We start from the raw sequence: 6551 nt of genomic DNA on the forward strand, positions 1-6551 counted from the left end.
TTTCTTTTTATTCTTTACTATGTCTTTATTTTCTGATTTAATTGTTTTAATTGTTCTATGTTTGGAAGTCTTCTCTCTTCCAACAAAATAGCAAACTTCTTGTAGGCATTGACTGTGTTTTCTGCTTCCTGAACATTCCCCACAGCACGAAACAATGTTGAGCACATAGTAAGCATTCAGTGAATGCTGATGGCATTGAATTATGAACTATTGTCTCATGTTCAGTCTTTCCTCAAGGGCTTTCAGTTAGAACATTTGGCTGGAATTCTGTACAGACAAAACTGAATTAGGAAAAAAACATGCAATGTATGTTACAGTCAAGGCTCAGAATTTCACATTACCTAATATTTTGACTTTTTTCCAAATCAGTTATTATCTGGTCTCACAAACATTGCCTTACTTTTCATATTTCCTAGGTGGGAATTTTCTTCTCTTTGCCCTTAATTTCACAGTTTTCTTTCTCAAACAAATCCTTGAGTGAAATTCTTTATTTGTGTTGAAGAAGTCACTGCTTTGGCCATCCATAGTGGCCTAATTTGGAACATGTACCATTTCATATCTGCCTTCACTTTTCTTTTTTTCTTTTTTACATTCATAGCTGCATGTAGATAACAACAGCTTAAAGGTTACAACACAAATGGAGGGCCCAGCCCTTGCTGTCCTTATGGCTAACACTCTAAAAGAAGAAAAACAGAACATTCACAGAGACCACAGCACACACTGCTTTTTCCTTTTTATTGAATTTATTGGGGTGACACTGGTTAACAAAATTATACAGGTTTCAGGTGCACAATTCTATAATGCATCATCTGTACACTGTATTATGTGTCCAACACCCCAAGTCAAGTCTCCTTCTATCACCATTTACTCCCCATACCCTCCTCCACCTCCCTACTCCACACTCCCCTAGCAATCACCACACTGTTGTCAGTGTCCATGAGGTTTTTTTCTCTCTCTTTTTTCTTTTTTGCACAATCCCTCCACACCCTCTGCCCCCAAATCCACCCAACAGCTGTCAGCCTGCTCTATATCTATGAGTCTGTCTCTATTTTGCTTATCAGTTCAGTTTGTTCATTAGATTCCACATATGAGTGAAATCATATGGTACTTGTGTTTTTCCGACTTATCTCACTTACCATAATGCTCTCCAGGTCCATCCACGCTGTCACAAAGGGTAAGATTTCTTTCTTTTTTACAGTCAAGTAGTATTCCATTATATAAATGTACCAAAGCTTTTTTATCTACTCGTCTAATGATGGACACATGAGCTGCTTTAAAATCTTGGTTATTGTAAATAATGCAGCAGTGAACATAAGGGTGCATATATTCTTTTGAATTAGTGTTTCTGGATTTTTTTGGATAAAATTCCAGAAGTGTAATCACTAAGTCATAAGGTCGTTTTATTTTTAATTTTTTGAGATAACTCCATTCTGCTTTCCGCAATGGCTGCACCAATCTGCATTCCCACTAACAGTACATGAGGGCCCCCGTTTTTTCCACATCCTCACCAACAATTGCTTGTTGACTTATTGATGATAGCCATTGTGACAGGTGTGAGGTGATATCTCATTTTGGTTTTAATTTGCATTTCTGTGATATTTAGTGATGTTGAGCATCTCTTCATATGTCTATTGGCCATCTGTATGTCCTCTTTGAAGAAGTGTATATTTGGGTCCTTTGCCCATTTTTTAATTGAATTGGGGTTTTTTTGTGTTTTTATACACTTTTTATAAATGTTGGACATTAACCCCTTATCAGATGTATCATTGGCGAATATGTTCTTTCATTCAGTGGCTTGTTTTTTAATTTTGTTGATGATTTCCTTTGCTGTGCAAAACCTTTTTAGTTTGATGTAGTACCATTTGTTTATTTTTTCTTTGTTTCCTTGCATGAGATGATGCCTAACCAACTGAGCCATGCTGGCCGGGCTATTACTAGAGGCCCAGTGCAAGTGCACTGGTGGGGTCCCTCAGCCTGGCCTGTGGGGATCAGGCCGAAACTGGCTCTCTGACATCCCCCAAGGGGTCCCAGATTGCAAGAGGGTGCAGGCCAGGCTGAGGGGCCCCACTGGTGCATGGGGCAGGGGAGGGACTATGAGAGGGCTCTAGGGTGTGTCTGGCCCATCTCACCGAGTCCTGATCGGCCAAACCCCAGTAGCAAGCTAATCTACCGGTCAGAGTGTCTGATCCCTGGTGGTCAGTGTGTGTCATAGCGATTGGTCAAATGGACACTTAGCATATTAGACATTTATTACATAGGATTGTTGTTGTTGTCAATCCTCACTCAAGGATATTTTTCTTTTCTTTTCTTAATTTTTATTGTTGAAAGTATTACATATGTCCCCTTTTAAGAATACTTTTGCATTGATTTTTAGAGAGAGTGGAAGGGAGGGGGAGAGACAGAGAGAGAGAAAGATCTATGTGAAAGAGACACATGGATTGGTTGCCTCTTGCACATGTCCTGACCAGGGCTGGGAACTGAGTCTGCCATCGAGGTACATGCCCTTAACTGGAATAGAACCTGGGGCCCTTCAATCCGTGGGCTGATGCATTTATCCACTGAGTCAAACTGGCTAGGGCCATCCCTTTACTTTTAGATTGTGTATATCTTTCATTCTGAGGTAGGTCACTTGTAGAAAGCATATATATGTGTCTTGTTTTCTTATCCATTCAGCTACCCTATGTCTTTTGATTAGAGCATTTACTGGTAAGCATTTACATTTAAAGTGATAATTGATAGTGATGTAGTTATTGCTACTTCATTCTTTTAACTATGTTCCTCTGTTTTCCTCCTCCTCCTCCTCCTCCTCCTCCTCCTCCTCCTCCTTATTCTCATTCGCATTCGCATTCTCCTTCCTATTCTTTTCCTTTTATCAGGCCCTTTAACATTTCTTATAATACTGGTTTGGTGATAATAAACTCCTTTAGCTTTTTCTTGTCTGAGTAGCTCTTTATTTCTCTGTTGAGCATTCTTACAACCATTACCTTGACTCTGTATCTGATAAATTGCTTGCCCCTGTTTCATTTAGCTCTTTTTCTGAAGAGTTCTCCTATTTCATTTGGGATTTGTTTCTTTGTCTCTCCATCTTGGCTATCTCTTTGTGTTCATTTCTATGTATTAGATAATTCTTCTATGACTCCCAGCCTTCATGGGTGACCTTATGTAGTAGGTGTCCTTTGGGGTCTAGTGGTAGAGTCTCTTTGATCACCTGAGCTGGGTGTTTCAGGAATGTCTCTTGTGCAGGTTATGTGGGCCTCCTGTTGTAATTGAGGCTTGATTACTGTTGGTCCATTTGTGCATGGGATCGACCCTCAGGCTGGCTAACTGTGAGGCTCAAGCCTGACCATGGCATGTGAACTGCTGCACAGCATACACATTTGTGGATTCCAATGGGGGAAGGAACTAGAGGAGTCATTAATTTTATTTTATTTTATTTTATTTTATTTTATTTTATTTTATTTTTGTTTTTTTTTTAAATTAAATCTTTATTGTTCAGATTATTACATTTGTTCCTCTTTTTTCCCCTCCATAACTCCCCTCCTCCCAGTTCCCGCCCCACCCTCCGCCCTCACTCCCCACCCACTGTCCTCATCCATAGGTGCACGATTTTTGTCCAGTCTCTTCCCGCACCCCCCACACCCCTTTCCCCCCCAAGAATAGTGAGTCCATTCCCTTTCTATGTCCCTGATTCTATTATAATCACCAGTTCATTCTGTTCATCAGATTATTTATTCACTTGATTCTTAGATTCACTTGTTGATAGATGCATATTTGTTGTTCATAATTTGTATCTTTACCTTTTTCTTCCTCTTCCTCTTCTTAAAGGATACCTTTCAGCATTTCATATAATCCTGGTTTGGTGGTGATGAACTCCTTTAGCTTTTCCTTATCTGTGAAGCTCTTTATCTGACCTTCAATTCTGAATGATAGCTTTGCTGGATAAAGTAATCTTGGTTGTAGGTTCTTGGTATTCATCACTTTGAATATTTCTTGCCACTCCCTTCTGGCCTGCAAAGTTTCTGTTGAGAAATCAGCTGACAGTCGTATGGGTATTCCCTTGTAGGTAACTGAGTTTCTTTCTCTTGCTGTTTTTAAGATTCTCTCTTTATCTTTTGCTCTTGGCATTTTAATTATGATGTGTCTTGGTGTGGTCCTCTTTGGATTCCTTTTGTTTGGGGTTCTCCGCGCTTCTTGGACCTGTAAGTCCATTCCTTTCACCAGGTGGGGGAAGTTTTCTGTCATTATTTCTTCAAATAGGTTTTCAATATCTTGCTCTCTCTCATCTTCTGGCACCCCTATAATTCTGATGTTGGTACGCTTGAAGCTGTCCCAGAGGCTCCTTACACTATCCTCGCATTTTTGGATTCTTTTTCATTTTGCTTTTCCGGTTGGGTGTTTTTTGCTTCCTCGCATTTCAAATCATTGACTTGATTCTTGCGCTCCTCTGGTCTGCTGTCGGGAGTCTGTATAATATTCGTTATTTCAGTCCGTGTATGCTTAATTTCTAGTTGGTTCCCCAATATAACATCGAGGGTCTCATTAGTTTTCTTGTAGATCTCATTAAGTTTATCGGCGGTTTCTAAACAGTTCTTGAGAGACCTTAAAAGTGTGGTTCTGAACTCTATATCTTCCATTGACAATTTTGTCCTGTTTCTTTGTCTCCGCATTTTGTTATGCTTCCTTGGTGCACCCCCTAGTGGTCTTTGTTCGCAGTCTTATAGTTAAACCTTGATTGTTGTAGCTAATACCAGGGAGGGTTTGACCTCTAGGCCAGGTGGCTATGAGAATCAGCTGTGTCAGCAGTGAGAGAACTTCTGTCCTCTAGGGAGGTGCTAATCTAGCCTTTGCCTGAGGCTATCTGACAAATGCCTCTGTGCAGGGCTTGGGTGGGGCGGGTCGCACAGGATCAACAGGGTGGGTCGGAGAGAGCAGTTATGGCGGCTCTCAGTCCTGTCCCCAGGGGCTCTGCCTCTCTGAGTCCCAGCACCCGCTGCAAAGCTCAGAGAGAAAGCTGCACTCGCTCTGACCGAAGCCAGACAGTCCCGCTTCTCCCATTTGAGTCTGGGTCCCTAAAGACTCTCCCAGATCTGGAGCTCAGAGTCTGCGACTCCCTCCCGATTGAAAACGCCAACCGCGCCCTCCGCCGCCAGCCCGCTCCGCGCACTCCGTACCTCAGAATTTGACTTCAGCACTGTGCCTCCTCTGAGTGTCCGTATGCGTTTCTCTTTCCTCCTAGTTGTAGGACTTCCACTCAGCCAGCGTTCCTGTGGTTCGGGGTGATGTCCGTTCTGTCTTTTAGTTTCACTTTTGAAGTAGTTGTTCAAGGCAGCAAACTCCGGCGTTAACCTATGCCGCCATCTTGGTTTTCCCGGAAATTCTGTTTGGAGGAGTCATTAATTTTAATCTAATTTGGCCCCTTAAGGAAGTCAGCACCCAAACCATTGCCAAAATTTTGCTTATTCCTATTGTGGACTTCAAAACCCCTCTCACAGTTGAAAGAATACTACTGTTGTCTTTTTTACTGTGTACTCAGTGCCCCAGACAAGATCGTCACATTCACATGTTTTTGGTGCTGGGGCAGGGCTAATGGTAGATATTCTGCTCCATCATTAGGAGAAACAGTAGACCTATCAGCCTAATTTCATTGAAGAAGCCTCCTTAAACTCCCAAGTTCAATCATTGGACTTTGGCAGCAGTGGCCTCCCATCAAATCATGCCTGAAAACTGATTTATATGAGGGTGGGAAAAGGCCCCTCTCAGGGGATTCCATCTCCTGCCCTGCACCTCCCTGCACCTGTGACTATATGAAATCTCCACCCTTCCAGCTTTGTTCCTCAGTAATCTCTACTGAGGGAATTTGGGCCTGCTCCCCACAGCCACTTCCATCTGCACTTGGCTTTCATCTTGAGTCCACAGTTCTGGCAAATGCTGACTTCTTCTAAGCCAGTGTGAGGAGAGTGCACGTTCAAAGTCATCTGCCTGTGGTTGGAGGGAATAGAAAATGGAAAACATGCTCATTTTGGAGTCATCTCATTCTTTTGGAAAAAATCTGAAACCACTGGTTTATTGTTTGCAGACTGCCAAGTGTGTTCTTTTTTTCTAAGACACAGGAAACCATCTTTGAATTTCATTCTTAATAACATAGGAACTATTTGCAGTACTTCTCTCACTCATTACAAAATTTTCAGATAAGGTGGGGTTTGGGTTGGGCTTCTTTGTGTTGCTATTGATCACAAAAGGTTAATAACTGATCTACTTTGAGCAAAATCAAGGTATTTGTCATTACAATTCAATTACAATGTGTTTGTCAGACAATTTCTGTCTTGAAGGTTTGCTATCCCTTAACCTGCTACCTACTTCAACAAAAAGCAAAATATGAAAAACGGATGTCTGTTCCCTCTAACTTCCTGTCTTCCAATGTTCCCTCACCATACTACAGTGGAGGGAAAGACTGTGATTATACATTTGTTAGGGAAATTTTTTATTTTATTTTATGGAAGGCCTTTCTTCCTGTTATAAAGCATGGCTTAAACATAAGCAATAAAACTTCA

The sequence above is a fragment of the Myotis myotis genome, unplaced genomic scaffold (genome assembly GCF_014108235.1).
Source record: "Myotis myotis isolate mMyoMyo1 unplaced genomic scaffold, mMyoMyo1.p scaffold_m19_p_4, whole genome shotgun sequence".
Lineage (NCBI taxonomy): Eukaryota > Metazoa > Chordata > Mammalia > Chiroptera > Vespertilionidae > Myotis > Myotis myotis.